We start from the raw sequence: 23,240 nt of genomic DNA, 5'->3' as shown, positions 1-23,240 counted from the left end.
GTTTGGGAGCCACGTCGCACGACCGCGCAATTGTCAGTTAAAGCGACGCAGTGCCGAATCGCAAAAAGTGGTCTGGTCTTTGACCAGCAAATTGGTCCGGTCTGAAAGTGGTTAAGGGTGTTTAAGTTTAAAAAAAAAAGTGAAATATTGCCTGTAAAGTGGCGCGTGTTTCCTGTGCTTACAACAGTCCCTGCACAAAATTACAGTTTTAAAGGAATAAAAGTCATTTAAAACTGCTTGCGGCTTTAACCACTTGCCGACCGTGCCATAGCTGAAAGACAGCTACAGTGCGGTCATGTTTTTCTGGGTGGACGTCCTCCCAGAATCTTGCTCTTGCATGCCTCCCACAAACATCCATGCGGATTGCGGTAAATAGCTGCTGGTAGCGGTTGTTAGCCGTTTACTACGTGATCGCTCCGTCAAATGACAGGGCGATCACTTGTAAACAAACCGGCTTCATGTCATGACACCGGTTCCTCCCTACCCTCTCTGTGCCGATCGGTACAGTGCGAGGGGAGAGCGGGAGAGATTGCAGCAGTGGGCTGGATGTGTAGTACCCACAGCGCTGCTCAGTGCCAATAATCTGCAGTACTCTGCACATACTGTGCAATAATCTGCCAACATTGTGCAATACTCTGCTGATACTCTGCAACACTGTGCAATACTCTGCAACACTCTGCCAATACTCTGCAACACTGCAATACTCTGCAAATACTCACCAATATCCTGCCAATACACTGCAATCAATTTTAACAGAAACAAAGAATTATTTTTTTTACCGAATTTTCAGTCTTTTTTGATTTATAGTGCAAAAAATAAAAAACCCAGCGGTGATTAAATACCACCAAAAGAAAGCTCTATTTGTTTGAAAAAAAGGACAAAATTTCATATAGCTACAGTCAGGGGCGTAACTAGAAATCACAGGGCCCCATAGCAAAAGGTTGCATGCCCCCCCCCCCCCCCCCCCCCACAAATGAACTAATGCCATTGAACAACAGATTACCACATTCATGTAGCACAGTGCCCAGGCGACAGCTTATATTAATTTCAACCAACAAAGTATACTGTATGCAGCCCCTGAAGGACACACATGCATACCCCCATCAGTGCAGACCCCCCTCAGTGCAGACACCACCCTCAGTGCAGGGCACCCCCAGCAGTGCAGGACCCCCCCAGCAGTGCAAACCTACCCCATCAGTGCACACCCCCTCAGTAGTACAGACCCCCCAGCAGTGCAGACACCCCCCTTAGTACATACACCCCACTTAGTGCAGACCCCCCCTTCAGTACAGACACCCCCCACCTCAGTGCAGAACCCCACAGCAGTACAGACACCCCTCATAAGTGCAGACACCCCCACCTCAGTGCAGACCCCCAGCAGTACAGACACCCCCCATTATAGACCTCCCTTCATTGCAGACACCCCCCCATCAGTACAGACCCCCCACCCAAGTGCAGACCCCCAATCAGTACAGACACCCCCACGTCAGTGCAGACCCCCATCAGTACCGATACCCCCAGCAATGCAGACACCCCCTTAGTACATACACCCCCAATAACAGACCCCCCTCAGTGCAGGGCCCCCCAACAGTACAGAGCCCCCCAGCATTGCAGACACCCCCTCAGTGCAGACCCCCCTCAGTGCAGACTCCCCCTCAGTACAGACCCTCCCTCAGTAGTGCAGACTCCCCTCAGTGCAGACTCCTCCTCAGTACAGACCCTCCCTCAGTAGTGCAGACCCCCCTCAGTGCAGACTCCCCCTCAGTAGTGCAGACCCCCCAGCAGTGCAGATCCCCCTCAGTAGTGCAGATCCCCCTCAGTAGTGCAGACCCCCCCTCAGTGCAGACTCCCCCCTCTGTAGTGCAGACCCCCCTCAGTAGTGCAGACTCCCCCTCAGTAGTGCAAACCCCATTGAAAACGTCACGTATGACGAAACCCGTATGGGGGGGCACGCTGTAACGTCACCACGTGTTACGAGAGGAGGACGGGCTCTCGTTTTTTGCCGGCCGGCTTGTTTTTACATGCGGAAATCGTTCGTTTTTATGTAAGTGCATTGAAGTTTTTTACACTATGGGAGGCTTCTTTTCTTTTTACATTATGAACGTGAAACTGGGTTACTAATGAAAATGTGGAGCGGCTTCAGTGTATGGATCGTTCGTTCCTGAGAAGACAGAGTGTTTGGTGAAGGCGAGGAGCTGTCGGTGGCTTGGTACTCTAAACGCTCCTTGTGCTTTTACCGTCTGGTAAGCGCACTTTTTTGTCGGTGGTGGGACACTATAGTGATAAGGAAGTGTGGAATCACTGTGGTGCGATCGTCTTCCTTCTTTGAACAACATAAAGTTTCCATGGACTTTTCTTTATAGTTGTATGGTTTACTGATTCATATTATTTGGCGCAGCTCTTTTTCTTTATTTTTTATCTATGACTGAGTAATTGTCATTCAAATTGTGAGAGCACTGAAAGCTGAAAACTAGTCTGGTTAGGAAGGAGGTTTAAAGAGGAAGTAAAGGCACTGACATTTTTAGAAAAAAAAATGCAACCTGCAAGGCAAAGGCATAATGAGCTAGTATGCATAGCATACTAGCTCATTATTAATAACTTACCTGAGAAGCGGTCCTCCTTCTTCATCTTCACCGCTGCCATGTATCCCGGAGTGACTTCCGGGTCTCGCTGCTCCGGCGCTGTGATTTGCTGGAGCTGCGATGATGTCACTCCCGCGCATGCGAGCCGCCAAGAGCGGCATAATCTGCGGCATGCTTAGTGCACCGCTGTCTACGGCGCATGCGCCGTAGACAGCAGTGCTTGTCTTTTTGTAAATATCTCCTAGACCGTGTAGGTATAGGAGATATTTCTTGGACCTACAGGTAAGCTTTAATCTAGGCGTACCTGTAGGTCAAAGTGGTTTGTAAGCCCTCTTACTAAACACCTTGGAATGTCTTCTTTCCAAAAATGGGTCATTTGGGGGGTATTTGTACTTTTCTGGCATGTTAGGGTCTCAAGAAATGACATATGCCATCACTACTTCAGGTGTGATCAATTTCCATATATTAGCACCATAGCTTGTGGACTCTATAACTTTCACAAAGACCAAATAATATCCACCAATTTTTACTTATTTTTACCAAAGATATGTAGTGGTATAAATTTTGGCCAAAATTTATGAAGAAAAATTACTAATCTGCTAAATTTTATAACAGACACGAAGAAAAATTCTTTTTTTTTTTTACAGAATTCTCTGTCTTTTTTCTTTTATACCACCAAATGAAAGCTCTGTTTGTGTGAAAAAAGGACACAAATTTCAAATGGGTACAGTGTTGCATGACTAAGTAATTGTCATTGAAATTGTGAGAGCACCGAAAGCTGAAAATTGGTCTGGTTATTAAGGGTGTTTAAGTGCCCAGTGGTCAAGTGGTTAAAAGAGCGTGTTTCCCCCTTTCCTGTCACGGCTCGTTCTACCGGGGCAATTGGAACCTCCTGGGCTTCCGGAAATCATCTGTCTGACTCCCAGGTGTGTAAGGTGGCGACTTGGTTAATTTTTTTACAGAATTTTCGGTCTTTTTTCTTTTATAGCACAAAAAATAAAAAAAAACAGCGGTGATTAAATACCACCAAAAGAAAGCTCTATTTGTGTGAAAAAAAGGACAAACATTTCATATGGGTACAGTGTTGTATGACTGAGTAATTGTCATTCAAAATGTGAGAGCACCGAAAGCTGAAAATTGGTCTGGTTATTAAGGGTGTTTAAGTTTAAAAAAAAAAAAAGTGAAATATTCCTTTAACCACTTGGGTACCGCGCTATTGCCGAATGACGGCATTAGCGCGGACCTAGATTGCCGGGACTACGTCTATTGACGTCGTCCCGGTTACGAGCGGCCTGCGCGCCCCCTGAGGGGCGCGCGCGGCGCGCTCTGTGATCGGCGAGTCCGTGAGACTCGCCTGATCACCGATCCGTGTAAGGGGTCGATCCCGACCCCTTATCACGTGATCAGCTGTCAGCCAATGACAGCTGATCATGTGATAAAACGGAGTCGGTAATCGGCTAGTATTCCTCCTCGCGCTGACAGCGCGAGGAGAAAAAAAAAAAGCCGATCGCCGGCGGCCGTGTTCGGGACATCAGTCCCGATCACGGCCAGCAATTCAAGCGGACACCTGCCCCCTGCCAGTGCCCACCTGCCACCCGCAGTGCCATCCTGAAATAAAGTAAGTGCCCCCCTGTCAGTGCCACCCAGCAGTGCCCATAGTGCCCACAGTGCCACCCAGCAGTGCCCACAGTGCCACCCAGCAGTGCCCACAGTGCCACCCAGCAGTGCCACCCACAGTGCCACCCAAAATCTGCCTCAAAGGTGCTGCACCCCAGTGCCGCCCATCAGTGCCCAGCAGTGCCGCCCATCAGTGCCCAGCAGTGCCGCCCATCAGTGCCCAGCAGTGCCACCTATCAGAGCCACCTATCAGTGCCACCTATCAGTGCCCATCAGTCCCATCTATCTGTGGTACCTATCAGTGCCCATCCGTGCCACCCATCCGTGCCACTTATCCGTGCCACCCATCCGTGCCATCTTATCTGTGCCCATCTTTGCCCATCAGTGCCGCCTTATCTGTGCCCATCGGTGCCGCCTTATCTGTGCCTATTAGTGCCCCCTTAACTATGCCTATCAGTGCCCACCAGTGCAGCCTATCAGTGCCCACCAATGCAGCCCATCAGTGCCCACCAATGCAGCCCATCAGTGCCCACCAATGCAGCCTATCAGTGCCGCCTAATCAGCGCACTTCAATGAAGGAGAAAAATGACCCGTTTGCAAAATTTTATAACAAACTATTAAAACATGATTTTTTTTTTTTTTTTTTTTTGCATCTTTTTTTGTTTGTTTAGCAAAAAATAAAACTCCGAGCTGTAACTAAATACCACCAAAAGAAAGCTCTATTTGTGGGAAAAAATGATAAAAATTTCATTTGGGTACAGTGTTGTATGACCGCGTAATTGTCACTCAAAGTGCATCAGCGCTGAAAGCTGAAAATTGGTCTGGGACTGAGGGGGGTTTAAGTGCCCAGTAAGCAAGTGCTTAAAAATCATAGCTTAAGGTGTCTATAGTATGCCTGTAAAGTGGCACGTGTTTCCTGTGCTTACAACAGTCCCTGCACAAAATTACAGTTTTAAAGGAATAAAAGTCATTTAAAACTGCTTGCGGCTTTAACCACTTGCCGACTGAGCCATAGCTGAAAGATGGCTACAGCGCGGTCGTGTTTTTCTGGGTGGACGTCCTCCCAGAATCTTGCTCTTGCATGCCTCCCGCAAACATCCCTGCGGATTGCGGTAAATAGCTGCTGGTAGCGGTTGTTAGCCGTTTACTACGTGATCGCTCCGTCAAATGACAGGGCGATCACTTGTAAACAAACCGGCTTCATGTCATGACACCGGTTCCTCCCTCCCCTCTCTGTGCTGATCGGTACAGTACGAGGGGAGAGCGGGAGAGATTGCAGCAGTGCTGTGGGCTGGATGTGTAGTGCCCACAGCGCTGCTCAGTGCCAATAATCTGCAGTACTCTGTCCCTGAAGGACACACATGCATACCCCTATCAGTACAGACCCCCCTCAGTGCAGACACCACCCTCAGTGCAGGACACCCCCAGCAGTGCAGGACCCCCTCAGTGCAGACCCCCCCAGCAGTGCAAACCTACCCCCCATCAGTGCACACCCCCTCAGTAGTACAGACCCCCCAGCAGTGCAGACACCCCCTTAGTACATACACCCCACTTAGTGCAGACCCCCCCATCAGTACAGACACCCCCCACCTCAGTGCAGAACCCCCCAGCAGTACAGACACCCCTCATAAGTACAGACACACCCACCTCAGTGCAGACCCCCAGCAGTACAGATACCCCCATTATAGACCCCCCTTCATTGCAGACACCCCCCATCAGTACAGACCCCCCACCCAAGTGCAGACCCCCCATCAGTACAGACACCCCCCACTTCAGTACAGACCCCCATCAGTACCAATACCCCCAGCAATGCAGACACCCCCCTTAGTACATACACCCCCAATAACAGACCCCCCTCAGTGCAGGACCCCTCAGCAGTACAGAGCCCCCCAGCATTGCAGACACCCCCTCAGTGCAGGACCCCCTCAGTATAGACTCCCCCTCGGTAGTGCAGACCCCCCCTCAGTAGTGCAGACCCCCCCTCAGTAGTGCAGACTCCCACTCAGTAGTGCAGACTCCCACTCCCCCTCAGTAATGCAGACCCCCCACAGTAGTGCAGACCCCCCACAGTAGTGCAGACTCCCCCTCAGTAGTGCAGACCCCCCTCAGTAGTGCAGACCCCCCTCAGTAGTGCAGACTCCCACTCCCCCTCAGTAATGCAGACCCCCCTCAGTAGTGCAGACTCCCCCCTCAGTAGTGCAGATCCCCCTCAGTAGTGCAGACCCCCCTCAGTGCAGACTCCCCCTCAGTACAGACCCTCCCTCGGTAAAGCAGACCCCCCTCAGTGCAGACTCCCCCTTAGTATTGCAGACCCCCCAGCAGTGCAGACCCCCCTCAGTGCAGACTCCCCCTCAGTAGTGCAGACTCCCCTTCAGTAGTGCAGACCCCCCTCAGTACAGACCCTTCTTCAGTAGTGCAGACCCCCCTCAGTAGTGCAGACCCCCCCTCAGTAGTGCAGACTCCCCCTCAGTAGTGCAGACCCCCCTCAGTAGTGCAGACTCCCCTCAGTAGTGCAACCCCCCCCTCGGTAGTGCAGAGCAGACCCCCCTCAGTGAAGACCCCCCTCAGTAGTGCAGAGCAGACCCCCCTCAGTAGGGCAGACCCCCCTCCGTAGTGCACTTCCGGGTCTCGCTGCTCTGGCGCTGTGATTCGCTGGAGCCGCGATGACATCACTCCCGCGCATGTGCATGGGAGCTGCCGAGAGCAGCATAGCGGCGTTATCTGCGGCATGCTCAGTGCGCCGCTGTCTACGGCGCATGCGCCGTAGACAGTGGTGCTTGTCTTTTTGTAAATATCTCCTAAACCGTGTAGGTATAGGATATATTTTTTGGACCTACAGGTAAGCTTTAATCTAGGCTTACCTGTAGGTCAAAGTAGTTTGTAAGCCCCCATACACACGGTCGGACATTCCGACAACCAAATCCGTCGGATAAATTCCAAAGGATTTAGTCCGGAAGTGGTGTTGCATACACACGGTCGGACTAAGTTGTCGGAATTTCCGGTTGCCAAGAACGCGGTGATGTAAGCCACGTACGACGGCACTAGAAAAGGGAGGTTCAGCACCACGTTCTGGCACCCTTTGGGCTCCTTCTGCTGATCTCGTGTTTATCGCGTGTTAGTAGAAGTTTGGTTAGAGACGATTTGCGCTTTTCAGATTTGTGCTTCAGTTCGTTACTGCTCTTCAGTTTGTGCTTGTTGGTGTGTGTCTGCTTATCAGTGTGTGTAGTCAGTTAGCATTTGTTGCTCATTGTGGACTATATCTTGGTATAGTATGCTTTGATTTTCATTGCTTATTTGTCATGGCTGGCCTAGCCCTTCCTCCTCTGGGCTGGCCGCTCAGCTGTCGGCTAATTACCAGCTGTTCCCGATGATGCTCGTCTGACCTGCCTATTTAAAGCCTTCCAGCTCACTTTTTCCTTTGCCTTCACGTTGGTCACATCACAAGGAACCATCTCCTGCTGTTTGTTTCAAGACTGGCTTGCTGACATCCCTCCTGGCTTCTTATCCTGCTTGCAGTTGCTCTCCTTGGATCCCTGACTTCCGGCCTGGCTTATTACCCGATCTGGTTTATGAACTTTGGACTGGCTGACTACCCGATCTGGCTACTGGACTCTGGCTATGCTTGACTATGCTTTTTCCTATTTACCGTTTATTTTTATTAATAAACAAGTGTGATTTGATTGTACTTCTGTCTCAGTCTGTTTCATGGTTTCTGACATTATTGTCTGCTCGTTTCTGGTTTTCAGGTCGTTCTTTCAGGCATTGCTGTTTATCGGTGATTTCTGTTGTCCGTTCTGACCAGCCAACCGTTTTCAAGCCATGTTTCATGTACGTACTCGTCGTAGAGTTTGTGCTGTGCAGGGGCTTGGTGTTGGGCTTTTAGCTTTGACACAAGCCTGGTCCATGAACAGGGCGAGGAGGAGTTTGTGGACCAAGAATTAGTTGCGCCAGCGTGCCAAGTTCTCGCACATGCCTTTGCTTTGTGAGACCCGGGAGAATAATTCTGATGATTTCAGGAATTATCTCCGGATGACGGACACAGTTTTTCACCATCTGCTGGCTTTGCTGTCCCCTTATATCAGCAATCAGGATTCCTGTATGCGGCAAGCCATCACTCCGGAGCAGAGGCTCACCTCCATGTTGCGCTACTTGGCAACAGGGAGAAGCCTTCAGGACCTGAAGTTCTCCACAGGCATCTCCCCCCAGGCTCTGAGGATCATTATTCCAGAGACCTGTTCTGCCATCATTCAGGTCCTGCAGAAGGACTATATGAAGGCAAGTTTTCTCCTTTAACATCCCATTCTATGTATTTAATGATTGCTAATGTATTGGATTTCTTTCCTCATTCCCTAATTACCATGATTGGAATATGCTCTAATTGATATGCTGTGCCCCTTTGTCCTCATGCATGCTGGAAGCTTTTCAATCCGGTGTGCCTAGAACCCCCAGAAAGCGAATCCCAGGATTACTGTGACAAACTGTCGGATTTTTTCATCGATAAAGTCAAAACCATCAGGGAAACAATTTGTCAGAAGAAAACATCCAACCTCAGCCAACAAATACATAAAGAGGATGTCTGCACCAACATACCGCAACCGCCAAAATTTTCACTATCTCCAATTACCGTAGACACCGCAAAAAACATCATTAATAAACTGCGTGACAGTACCTCACCTATTGACATCATCCCCACAAAACTACTGAAAGAATGCTCCGACATCGTGGCTCCAACCATAACCCACCTCAGAAACCGATCATTCCATGAAGGGATTGTTCCCAGCATCCTCAAACAAGGCATCCTCAAACCTCTACTCAAGAAACCAAACCTGGACCCTCAGGATCCAAACAACCGTAGGCCAATTACAAGCCTCAACATCATTTTTAAGATTATGGAGAAAGCTGTAGTACATCAGCTACAACTTCACCTGGATACTCACAAACTCCTGGACCCGCTGCAATCAGGCTTCCGCCCGGGTCATGGAACAGAAACAGCTCTCCTCAAGATTTGGGATGACGCCCTCGAAGCAGCAGATGACGGAGAGCCGTGTCTCCTCGTACTGCTAGACCTAAGTGCAGCGTTTGATAAAGTAGATCACAATACTCTACTCGTCCGCCTCACAGAAGTAGCCGGAGTCCAAGACATAGATCTCCAATGGTTCGCGTCCTTCCTAGGAAATCGGTCACAGACAGTGAAACTAGGAAAATTCCTCTCCGAAACTCGGGCAGTCACCTGCGGAGTCCCTCAAGGCTCTCCGTTGTCACCCGTTCTCTTCAACATTTACATTCGCCCACTCCTTCAAATCATCAGATGCTCAGATCTCTGCTTCCACTCTTACGCTGACGACACGCAACTTTATTTCCGGATCAATGGAAAAAAAGATCACCAACAACAACTTGAAAACTGCCTCAAATCAATAGAGGACTGGATGACCACCAACTCCCTCCAGCTGAACCAATCAAAGACAGAGCTTCTTATCTTACACCCAAATCATAAGCCCGCAACCAAAACCTCCTGGTCTCCACCAACCGTCTTTGGGCAGACTATCTCCCCAAAGACCAAAGTGAAGAGTCTCGGGGTTATTTTAGACGCACAAATGTCAATGGATGCGCAAATAGGATCTGTAGTCAGTCGATCTCACCATCTGCTGCGCATGCTTCGCAGACTCATCCCTTTTATCCAAAAGAATGACAAAGCAGTGGTAGTTGGAACAATCATTAATTCACGACTGGACTACGCAAACTCGCTTTACATAGGATTACCACAATATCAACTTGCACGATTACAACTGATCCAAAACACGGTGGCAAGGCTGATAACAGGAAAAAAACCCTGGGAATCCATTTCTCCTTCACTGAGGAGCTTACATTGGCTAACCGTAAAAAATCGGATCACGTTCAAGACCCTTTGCCTCACCCACAAATGCGTGCATAGAGAAGCTCCGCAATACCTAATGGAGAAAATAAATCATTACACACCAAACCGCAGTCTTCGATCAGCCAACAAAAACCTCCCCCTCGTGCCCAAAGCCCGGTATAAATCCAAGGGTGATCGGAGATTCGCTGTCCAAGGTCCTCGGCTATGGAATGCTCTACCAATCAACATCCGCCTGGAAGAAAATCACCTGGCTTTTAGGAAAAAACTCAAGACCTTCCTCTTTTAGCAGATGATCAAAGCTCGCCACAGCGCCTAGAGGCGATTCAGTTCGCATTGTGCGCTATACAAGTATTTCATTCATTCATTCATTCATTCATTCAAGTTCCTTTTTTGTCTTTCATGCATATTTGCCTTCACTAACTTCCCCAGCATGCTCTTCTGGGCCCATAAACCTATAGTCTATTCATTTAGCAATGTATTTTGTTAGCTCCATAGTATTGCTTTCCCCTAAACACCCCCTAAAATGTGTAAAAATGTTATGTGTGTGCTTAAATTCATGCAGAGTGACAGATTTTTTTTTTGGTTTGGGCCAAACTCATAAACTCATTAGGAACCCCCCCCCCCCCCCAACTGCTAGGTCAGCTGATAGCAATCCTCTATCTGCTGACTTTGCCAAACCCAATACACACTATACCTACCTTTTTTCTGGTCAGATTTATGGGTGAATTGACCAAAGCATGTAGTGCACGGGCCTGCCTCAATACTTTCGAATGCTACAGTTTTACGTTTTGTTTTTTTCCTATTATTATCTTGATAGGTAATAGCAGAATGTCAAAATGTGCTTCCATTTGTTCCTTTTTTTTGTATTATGACACTTCTTACCTGTCCGGTGGGCTGCCAATAGTGTAAGTAAGCAGGGGCTGGCCAAAGTATCACACATTATTTCTGCATTCAGCTCTCAATGAAGTGGAGAGGGTTACCTGTCCAAAACATCCCCCCCCTCATTTTTTGCAATGGCCCATCAGATGGGGGGGGGGGGGGGGGGGTGATGAATCTGATAAGGGGACCTTATACTTTAGACTTTAAATACTAATTTCCCAAATGGTTATATTGATATTGTCCAAAAACGTTTGTGTCTAATCTACTTGCAATGTTGATGTGCAAAATTACAAATTTTTTTCTTGTTTCACTCCACAGTTTCCTTCAAAGCCACAGGAATGGCAGACTGTGGCCTCCCACTTTGCAAGCTGTTGGGGCTTTGCCAATTGTGGAGGTGCAATTGATAGGAAACACGTCCACATCGTCCCACCCCCCAACTCGGGGTCGTACTATTATAAATACAAGGGGTTTAATAGTATTGTGATGTTGGCGGTGGTGTCAGCGACCTATGACTTCCTGTATGTGGACGTGGGGCAAAATGGCCGGATGTCAGATGGTGGAGTGTTAGCACGGACAGAATTCTACTGGCGTCTCCAGAGTGGCAGTCTCGGCTTGCCACCTCCAGAGGAGAATGTAGAAGAACTCCCGTTTGTTTTCGTTGCGGATGAGGCGTTTTCTCTGGCAAACCACCTGATGTGGCCTTTCCCGATGAGGACCCTCACCCCAGATCAGAGGATCTTTAATGTGCGGCTGGCCAGAGCCAGAAGAGTCGCGGAGAACACTTTTGGAATAATGGCCAGCCGGTTCCGCCTATTTTTGACGCCAATACACATGGCGGAATATAAACTAAATCACATTGTGCTTGCCTGCTGTGTTCTGCACAATTTTTTGAAACAACATTCATCAAACTGTGTGGTCTCAGTTGGCCCAGATGCAGACTTGCCGGAAAATGACAACCTCACGGCCCTTGAAGCTGCTCGTCCTGGCTCCCCCCCCCCCAAAGCGCCCACGAGGTCAGAAACCAATACATGGAGTACTTTGTGGGTAGGGGGGCCATTGATATGCCAGACAATGTCTGAGAGGCATTATTTTAATACATTTTTTCTTGAAACTCCAATAATCTTTGTTTTCATTTACTGCTTGGCTTTGTTTTAGGTGTCTCATAGGTATTTTTGCTGTTTTTATTTTATGGGCCTTTTTTAACAACAGTACAAACCAAAGTTCTGAGCAAGATGAGGCGACAGTTTCTTCTTCAGATAATTTTATTATGTTGTGGGTCTGCTACACACACACACCTTGTTTTTGTTGATAATGTATGTAGTGCATTACTGACAAAAATATTGCTAATTTTCAGCACCATTGCAGAAATATGTGGGGTCATGAAAATGGCGTGATTGGGGAAACTTAAACATCACTGTGGGTGGTATTTTCTAAAGGCACATCCACTATGCAGTACAAGTGCACTGCAAAAGTGCACCTGAAACTGCACTTGGAGTGCAAAGTGGATTTGCCTTTAGTAAATAACACCCATTGCCACAGAAAACATCAACTTTACTACAAATACTGCTTTTGCGCATTGAAAAAGGAAGCCACACATTTTTGATAATTTCACTTTTTACTCAAAGCACATTCACATGTGCGTTTTGAAAAGGGTTTTACAACAAACCAACATATTTTGTCTATAGAAAACATTATTTTGGTTAACATTTTTATAACTTGGCGTTTTTGTGTAAACAGGCATGTATCAAAGCATAACATACAGAACACAGGAACTTACAATATTCAACTTTGAAAAGTGAAGACAATATCAGACATGAGTATGTACAAACTGTGCTGATATTGCCTTCATCAGATGGGGTGTCACCCCTGGAAAAGCCAAATTTGGAAGATGCACACAAATTGAGAATCAAAAAGTGGCCAGTTTCCTTCTGATCCCATGCCTAATGTCAACATGTGCTATCTCCCATCATGGGGTATCAATGTACATGTTTTGAGGGTGCAACCTCTTCATCTCAGCCACTTTAGTAGCAAGGAAGGGGTTGCACCCACAAAACACGTACATTGATCCCCCATGATGGGAGATAGTACATGTTGACACACTGTGCGCATCTTCCAAATTTGGCTTTTTTTAAAATATAAAAGTGTTTTTGTAAATTTAAAAACTATGCTAGCTAGTTTGGGGTGTTTCAGACTCATTGTTCTTCATTTTTTATTGAACATTGATGTTTTTCTGTATATTCTCTAAATCGCGATTGCACCCCATTATCTCCCCAATGAGGATCTGGTCACTTTCACTGGTAAAATGTGATTCTTCTTCCACATCACCTAAAAAAAAAAAAAACACACCATGTATTATAAATATGCAGACATACATTGATTAGCTTACCAGAAGCTGTGGTCTCTGACCCTCACCTGTTGTGGTGACAATTTGGCCAACTTCAACAATCTCTCCTTCCTCCTCCTCTGCTTCTGTGTTGGTATTTCCCCTTCTTTGAGAGGTGTGGGGTCCTTGGTGTCCTGAGACGCCCCGAGTCTTCTCTCCCTTATGAGAATGTAAAAAAGGAATACTTGGCATACAGAGGGCAGAAATAGGAATATGAACCATAGCTTGGAAGTGTCCTACAATTGAGTTTTTTGGCAGAGTTCAAAGGTGAAAGCATTATTTTTGACACTTTCGAAAGCTGCAACACTTACCTGTTGTGTGAACAAATGTAGTGAAGTGCAATTTGGCAAAACATCGATTTGGTGTGGGCTAACGAATGAGGTTTATTATGAATGATTGAACCCATGAACTTGAAAATGGCCATTTTAAACTGTACAACATTAAATCAAAGCACATGGAGCAGTATGCAAGCAATAATAATAATATGAACACACTACAACTACTTACTTTTTTTGAAGAACACGCTTGATCCTTCAGTACTGATCGTGCTCCCTCAGTTTCAGGTCTGACCAGCGTTTTCTTAGTTGATCCTTGGATCGTTGTACCCCAAAATTCTTCTGAAGACTCTTCACAACTTTAGTCATGATCTTCAATATGTTCATCATCTCCAACATCTCTCCAAAAGACATATTTGAGGGCTTAAACTTCTCCTCCAGGATCAGGACGTTTCAGGCTCCGGGCTTTCCTTGCCCTCCTCCTCGTTAGTGGAGCTATTAGTGCGCACCTGCTGTGTCTCCGCCATGTGCTCTCCCCACTGCGCCAAAAGAGAAGGGGCAGGGAATAATCTAGAAAGAACGTCAGGGGTGGGCGGAGTTTCACGCATGCTCACTGTATATAAAACGCAACACGCGTGTGTCGTACATACGATCTGTGAGCAGAGTGAGGAGCTGAGGCGCCGATCATGCAAACGAAGGTACAATTTTTAACTTGGTACATCACTAGCCTATACTGCTTCTATATAGGCCTTTGTTGGGACAAGATTAGGAGAGTTTAGCCTGGCATTATTATTAAGGTTTTTCTTGTGTTTCTTGCAGACAAGATGGATCCCTTCAAGGAATCTAATTTTATGGGGCTATTCATTGATCTGCTCAGGGAGGTGCCCTGCCTGTGGCAGAAGAACAACCCCTTTTATAAGGACCTAATAAAGAGGAAGGCAGCGCTGGAAAAACTGCTTGTTTTGGTGAAGATTATGGTCCCCACGGCAGACATGACCTATGTGAAGGGCAAAGTTGGTGCCCTGAGGAGTATATATCTCAGGGAGCGAAAGAAGCACCAGAATTCCCTGAGATCATGAGATCCAGATGACATTTATTACCCCAGGATGGTGTACTACGAGAGGCTGCATTTTCTGGCAGACCAGGGGGAAACCACGCCACCACTCTACAGTCTTCCTTCAAGGCTTCCTTCACCCCCAGCTGAGGCTTCTGATGTCAAACCTGGGCCTTCCAGGCAGCAACATGTGGAGGGGCCCAGCTTGAGACAGGTATAGGATTGTTGAACATATTTCTTGTACATTTAATGATGTTAACTAGATGTTATTATTGATCAGTAAGTTGTGATTTAACAAAGTGGTTTACATATCAATAGACAGTAGTGACCAAAAATGATTGGGACAAGAATGAAAAATGCTGGGCTCAGAATGATAGTCTGTTCTATTTGGTAACATTCAATTTGCAACAGTCATGAGCACAAAATTGTGTGATTGATGACCAAAAAACGAAAACTATGTCCCATTTTCATACACAGGAAGACCTCAGCCGGGAGGAGGCTGTGGCAAGTGGCATCTGGGAGGTCGGCCATCGTCCTCCTCCTCCTGCCACAACTACAGGAACCGTGCCACAGCCTGGAAGGAAGTGCCCAAGGAAGATCAGAGAGCGATGGCCTGGGTTCAGTCTGGTCTCACAGAAGATGCAGCCTCTTATAGGACCACAGCCTGGGGACATAGATGTCATTTGCTCGTCCTGATCTCTTGGACTTCTGGACCAGACTGCTCTCCCTGAGATATGTACTCCTCAGGCCACCAATTTAGCATTTTCAAATTAGTTCATGTATGCCCTGGGGGCTAATAGCTTCGCCAAATTGACCAGTTTCTCCAGCGTTGCATTCCTGTTTATTTGTTACTGACACATAAATGAATGTTTTTTTTTTGGTTGAAGAAATACTTGCCTATGTGTTTTACTTCAAAAAGGACAGTTTGTGAGTAGGCAGGTACATTTCAAAAATACAAAGTCAAATGAATAACAAGGGGCACCAACACCAAAACAACCTCCTGTAGATTAAAAAAGAAAACAATACATTTAAAAGATAATAATGGTGTTGTTGTAAGTTGACACACAAAACACACAAAAAAAATTTCAAAGATGAGCAAACTGTCAAAAAAGGAGATGTTGATTAAAAAAAAAAACAACCACAAAATTATAAAGTGTGTGTGAATATGAGCAGCAAAACAACTTCATTCTTGTAGCATTGTAAAGAAAAAGAATGCACTGCATGAAAGAATTTTTAACATTGTACCGTTACGAATGTGCTATATCGATTACGAGCAGTAGTTTTACCTGACCGAGCGCTTCATCTCAGAATTTTATTGTGAGCATGCGTGGCACCTTGTCCCTCGGACTAGGCTACACACAATCGGAACTGACCTGATCGGATCATGTTGTCGGAAAGTTTTATAGCCAAGCTCTCAAACTTGGCCCGTCGGATATTCCAACGGAAACAGTCAGATGGAGCCCACACACTGTCGGATTATCCGACAACATGGTCCTATCGGACATTGTCCATCGGAATATCCGACCTTGTGTACAAGGGCTAAGGGTTTACAACCACTTTAAGTGCCCAGTGGTCAATTGGTTAATGTAATGTCTGGTCCCGGCAATATGGATGAAAATCAATGAGACAAACGGCATGGGTACCCCCCCTCAAGTCCATTACCAGGCCCTTTGGATCTTGTATGGATATTAAGGGGAACCCCACACCCAAATTTAAAAAAGGAAAGGTGTGGGGCCCCCAGGCCCTATATACTCTGAACAGCAGTATACAGGCGATGCAAACAAGACAGGGACTGTAGGTTTGTTGTTAAGTAGAATCTGTTTGTAATTTTGAACTGGTACATTTTTAAAGTGTAGCTCTAGTCAAAAAATCTATTTTAAAGCTTTTTGGAAAACATAGGGAAGGGTTATCACCCCTGTAACATTTCTTTTTTTTGCTGTCTGTGCACCTCTTCAGAAGATTTCATCTCACTTTCTGTCCCAATGAGAAATGTTTTTTGAAAATTTGGGTTTTTTAGTGAAACAAGGATTGGTGATAAAGCATCAGTGGAGAGGAGACACTTTTTTCCCATATCAACTCTTAGCCCTTGTACACACCGTCGGTCATTCCGACCACAAAATCCGTCTGATTTTTTCAGACGGATTTTGTCCGAAACTGGTGTTGCATACACACGGTCGGACAGAGCTGTCGGAAAATCCGATCGTTTGGAACGTGATGACGTTCGTTCGTTACGACGGTACTACGTTCAGGCTAGTAGCCAATAGCTTTGGTCTTGTAATTTGATCTGAGCATGCGTGGCACTTTGTCCGATCGGAATTTTCTACAAACAATCGGACAAAGTCAGATTGGATCATGTTGTCGGAAAATTTTATATCCAGCTCTCAAACTTTGTTGGTTGGACATTCCTATAGAAAAAGTCAGATGGAGCCCACACACGGTCGGATTATCCGACAACACGGTCTGATCGGACATTTTCCGTCGGAATGTCCAACCTTGTGTACAAGGGCTAACAGGAGAGAATTTCCCTTCCTGGGGTAGATTTCATCTCATTTCCTGTTGTCTCCTTCCGTTTGAAAGTAGGAGTCGTTTGTAAGTTGGATGTTTGAAAGTAGGGGCCTGCCCTATATGCTCTGCAGAAATTTGGGCCTAAGGTGTTGGTGTTGCCACAACACTGTAAGTCCTCAAAATGACTATTGGTGGGCGCTGGAACGCCCTACTGTGAACTATTATATCAAGAATTGTAATTACATACCATTGTTGAACAGTGGTAGAAAAATTGGGCCTTTGGTGGTGGTGGTGCCACAACACTGTAAGTCCTCACAGTTACTCTTGGTGGGTGCTGCAACGGGCCCTGCTGTGAAATATTATATCAAGAATTGTAATTACATGCACCTGTTGAACAGGGGCATAAAAATTGGGCCTTAGGTACTGGTGCGACAACACTGCAACACCTCACAGAAACTCTAGTTGGAGCGCAGGAATGAGCCCTGCTGCAAAGTATTGCATCAAAAATTGTAATTACACGCCCCTGTTAAACACTGGTGGTGGCACCCAGAACCTAAAATATTATTACAAGCTATCAGCATGATCATTGAGGAGGAAGAAGATAATCACTCAACATCAGCATAGGCAGTCTTGAAGGGATCTGACATTTAAAAAAAAATATTTGGTTACATCAGCATCAGGTGCTTGGTAGCTGGTGGTGATCCAAGACTGATTCATTTTTATGAAGGTCAGTCGATCTACAGAGCCGGTGGACAGGCGCACCCCGTCATCGGTTACAAAGCCTCCAGCAGCACTGAATGTGAGTTCCGAAAGAACGCTGGATGCAGGACAGGCCAGTAGCTCAATTGCATACTGTGCAAGCTCTGGCCAGTGATCCATCCTCAAGACCCAGTAAGCCAGAGGATTTTCGGTGGGAAAGGTGTCCAAGTCTGATCCTGCCCCTAGGTATTCCTGCACCATGTAAATCAGATGCTGGCGATGGTTGCTGGAACCGATCATACCCTGGGGCTGCGGACTTAAAAATTGTCTCAACGTATTGGTCAGACGGCCACCTTCTCCATCGCTCCTTCTGTGACTGACGAAGCCTCAGCAACATGTTGTCCAGGACCAGGAATTTGTAAACTTCCAGTCTCTGGGAACGCGTTGCACAGACCTTTCTGCAAGGGATCCTGAAGATGTTTCATCCTCTGCGACGGCAAGATAAGGTCCGCAACCTTACCCTTGTAACGTGGATGGAGGGTTGCCAGCCAGTAATGATCCCTCTCCTTGATCTGACAAATACGAGGATTCTTCCACAGGCTTTGCATGATCAGGGAGGCCATGCAGTATAGGTTATCTGAGGCATTCAGTCCGGAAGTCCTCTGGGTCACTAAGGATAACATGATCTGCAACCACCTCCTCCCAGCCATGTACAAGTCCACAGTTTTCTTGGGACTGTAAATAATCCCTAAAAGACTGCTGCTGATGCTGAGTGCCAGGCTCCACCTCCATGTTGACACAATCCTCCTCCTCGTCCTCTTCCTGTGTGATCGGCAGGCCAGCAGGAACACTGCCTGAATAAAGGGGGCTTTGAGAGGTAAGGAAGTCCGCCTGTTCCTGCCTCTGTTCTGCATCAAGTGCCCTGTCCATTATTTCATGCAGCGTGTGCTCCAACAGGTGGACAAGAGCGACAGTGTCACTGATGCATGCACTGTCACTGCTCACCTTCCTCGTGGCCTCCTCAAATGGTGACAGGACAGTGCATGCATCCCTGATCATGGCCCACTGGCGTGGGGAAAAAACCAAGCTTGCCTGACCCTGTCCTGGTGCCATAGTCGCACAGGTACTCATTAATGGCACTGTGCTGCATGTGCAGCCGCTGTAGCATGGCCAACGTTGAGTTCCACCTGGTGGGCATTTCACAGATTAGGTGGTTCTTGGGCAGGTTTAATTCCTTTTGGAGGTCAGTCAGCCGAGCATTGGCATTATATGACCGGCGAAAATGCACACAGACTTTTCTGGCCTGCCTCAGGACATCCTCTAAGCCTGGGTACCTGGCCAAAAACTTCTGCACCACCAAGTTAAGGATGTGAGCCAAACAGGGGCGTGGCCGGATGGAGGTGTGAGTGTGTGTGAGTGGTTACAGATGCACCGTCCTACCGCTCTCCCTGATGGAATCCGGGTGTGAGTGCTGAGCCACCCGATGAGCCCTGCCGCCTGATCCACCTGAGCCGCCTTGTACCTGCTCCGTCCCTGAATCGTGTGCCGAGAGGAGCTGAAACTGAGTACCGAGCGGGGGCTCGGAGGAGCTCAGAGGAGCTGAGGGAGATGTCGCCGCTGCTCGGGTTCCCACGAGGCTTCCGGAGCGGTGGAACGCAGCGTGGAGCGCAGAGTGCGGAAGTGTGAGAAGAGCGGTCCCATTGCTGACAGAGTTCGGGACTTCGGTGGGATACCCGGAGAGATTCAGCACAGTGAGGAGAAGGGCTGCGCTGTGGAGGACTGGACCTGTTTACTGGAGGTACCTGTGGGGGAGTGAGTGGGGGAGCCCCTGGGCTACTGGGGGCGCTATTGACAGAGCAAGTGGCACCTGGCCTGAGGGTAGAGGGGTGCTCCCCCCCCCTTTTTTTTGTGTAACCTTATTCAAAAATATACCCACTTATATCAAAGGAAAGGAAACCAGGTTCTGGATCTCCAAAAGGTGCTATGAGTAAAAAATCTTTACAAATAATGTGATACTCAGTGCGACTTGGATTTAAAGTCGCATAGGTATTTTTTTTTCCTCCTTTTACAGAGCTCGCAGCATTACAGGCTTTTACCCTTTTATGGATAGGCTGTCAGCCTAGTGAACTAGGGCATTGCATTTTTATACTGACACTAGAGAGGACGGATTGGAGGCTGTCTAAGTGGGAATAAGGTGTTGCTCCCCCCCACTTCCGGCGCTCCCTTTTTCAAAACCCCCTCCCTTTCTTTTTTGCTTGATTTTTTTTTTTTTGCAATATAAATTTATATTTATGCTAAGCAAGAGGTCCACCGAAGACATGTCGCATGGTGAGGGGAGCCATAAAACGCGGGCAGCAAAGGAGAAAGCGAACCAGGTCTCTGCGATGGCAGCAGCCGCAAGACTTGAACGCCCATGCAGCCTCACCACCAAAAGGAGGCCATCATCAGCTGGCGGGGCAAACAAAGGTGCAGGCTGCAAGTTCAGACAGGAGAAGTGCAGGTCAACCTGTACCAGGCTCCGCTACCCCAAGCACCAGGAAAAATGCGAGCAATCTAGGCTCAGGGGATGGTAAGACTGCCTATGGTATAAGCAACCCAGTAGAACCTCCAGAAATTGAGGATGGTGAACCTACACTGCGGGATATACTCCTAGCGGTAAATGAATGTAAGGACTCTATCTCTGGCCTTAATAACCAATTGAGTGGTATAAAAAGTGAATTACAATCAATGAGCCAATTGCTGAGCGATACCATTGAAAGAACTGCTGCACTTGAAGGTAGACTAAGCTCGGTTGAGGATGAGCTACCACCACTACAACAAAAAGTTTTGGTACTACAGAATCAAATTGCTAAGCAGGCATATAAGCTTGATGAAATGGACAATAGAAATCGCAGGAACAATGTGCGTTTGATTGGGCTGCCGGAGGGTAACGAGGGCTCTAACCCCATAGCCTTCCTAGAAAGCTGGTTGAAAGAACATTTAGGGGATACCTCTTTCTCTCCATTATTTGCAATAGAAAGAGCGCATAGAGTCCCTGCTAGGTCTCGGCAGCCAGATGAACGCACTAGGCCAGTGATGGTGAACCTTGGCACCCCAGATGTTTTGAAACTACATTTCCCATCACCCTCATGCACTCTGCAGTGTAGTTGAGCATCATGGGAAATGTAGTTCCAAAACATCTGGGGTGCCAAGGTTCGCCATCACTGCACTAGACCATTATTATTTAAACTGTTGAATTACAACGACCGGATGATTCTGTTGCAAAAGACCAGAGATATGACAGACATCTTCTATAAGGGGACTAGAGTATCGTTCTATTCAGACTTTTCACCGGAGTTGCAAAAAAAGCGGGCAGAGTTTATCCCTGTTAAGCGCATCCTTCAGAAATTTAAAATAACTTATGCTCTGTTGTATCCGGCCCGACTACGGGTGACTGCCTTGGGCTCAACCCTCTTTTTCAATACCCCAATTGATGTTGAAAGATGGCTGGAGGAACATAAAGGGGACTTCTAATGATTGTTACGTTCCAGAAATTGTGATCTCTCCCCCCCCCCCTTTTTTTTGTGTGTTGTTTTGTTTGTGCTTTGAAAAAAGCAGAGGGGAGTTGTTAATTAGAAGTTGCTAAAGCATTGGGTGTGGTGTGTTTAGTTGTCAGTTAGATAGCGATTAAGCAGGGGTCGGGGGGAGGTGGGTGGGGAATATACACGAGGTATTATTTTATAGGGTAAGAATGTACACCACATTTGTTTATGCAAAAAATGTTAAGAATCAATCCAAAACTTGTTTATTTATTCTATTCCTTCCACGTGAGGTGTAGGAACATGGGCACTTAGAAAAATTTGCAAAAAGAACAAAAGAAAGGGAATATAACAAAAAAAATTATTTTGGTTTTATTAAAGGTATTGAAATGCACTGTATTGAAAATGTTGGTATGAGGGGTGCCACATTATGTCATGTCACGAACCGGAAATGTATCACAAAGGGGAGAGGGGTGGGGGGTGAGGGGTTTGTGATAGGCGGAAATTTTAAATATGCATAATTATGGTATATTAACATATATGGTGAATGGGGGGGATGAGCTGTTTTTTTACCTCCTCCCCTCCATTGGAATTTTTTTTTTCTTTCTTTTCTCCCCCTGTTTTTTTTTTTTTCTTTTATTTGTATCCTTGGTTTCATTTTGGTTTTATTAACGGTATTGAAATGCACTGTATTGAAAATGTTGGTATGAGAGGTGTCACGCTATGCCATGTTATGAACCGGGAATGTATCACAAAGTGGAAATTTTAAATATGCATAATCATGGTATACTAATATATATGGTGAATGGGGGGGATTAGCTGGGTTTTTTTTCTCTCCCCCTTCTCTCTCTCTTCCTTTTGGAGGGGATGAGGGATCAGCGCTAAAGGGGGTGGGAATTTGATGTTTAATAGTTTGATTGATTTTGGGCAGGTGGGGCTTATAAAAGAGGGGGAGGGTGGAAGGATGGGACGGTGCTCTGGGATTAGGGTGTATAGAGAATGCGAGGGCCATGGCAGAGACCCCTAGGGGAGACCCAAGTGGGTAGGGTTGGGAGGGTGGGGGGGTGGGTGGGGAAAGCTAGGGCACACTGTTCGGGTCAGGAGGGGTGGGGATGTGATGGGGATTGGGAGGCGGGGGTACGGGCTGTGCAGCTATTAAACGGGTGCTGTTCCCCTTCACCGCAGTTTTTTTTTCCCTCTCTCTTTTTGCTTTTCTTGTTTGCTCTTTTGCCTTTGCTTGATTTAGATTTTTTTTATGCAAGCAAACAAAGTTGACATCATCTCATGGAATGTGAGGGGACTGGGCGATGTAAATAAAAGAGGTGTGGTGCTGGCTGTGTTGGAGGGGAGGGGTCCTGGCCTGCTTCTCTTGCAGTAGACACACTTGACCCCTAATACAGCCTCCCAATTAACAAATCGTAAATTCCAAACCTATTATCATTCCTTCCACTCCTCCTACTCAAGGGGAGTGAGTATTCTAGTAAAGAGGGGGACAGACTTTTCTTGCAGGGAGTCCTCCATCGACACGGAAGGTAGGTACATCTAAGCAGAACTATATCTTGGCAAATGTTTATATACCCCCTCCTTTTAAATTGGAGGTGATGTATAAGCTTTTTGCATTTAGCCTGGATAAATCAGGGACTTCAATAATAATTCTGGGAGATTTTAATGAAACATTAGATAGGAATTTGGATAGATTCCCTGCACCGGGTGGGGACAGGGCTGTAAGGGCTGGCCGTCTACAATAATTTTTGATGGAAACAGGATTAAGTGATTTATGGCGTGCACGATATCCACGGGAAAGACAGTACTCCTGTTTTTCAAGTACGTACCATACTCTTTCGTGGATAGAT

The sequence above is a fragment of the Lithobates pipiens genome, unplaced genomic scaffold, assembly GCF_037356315.1.
Source record: "Lithobates pipiens isolate NorthernLeopardFrog02 unplaced genomic scaffold, aLitPip1_a1.2 Scaffold_23, whole genome shotgun sequence".
Lineage (NCBI taxonomy): Eukaryota > Metazoa > Chordata > Amphibia > Anura > Ranidae > Lithobates > Lithobates pipiens.
The sequence above is the reverse complement of the archived record's forward strand: the minus strand, read 5'-3'. Positions refer to the sequence as shown.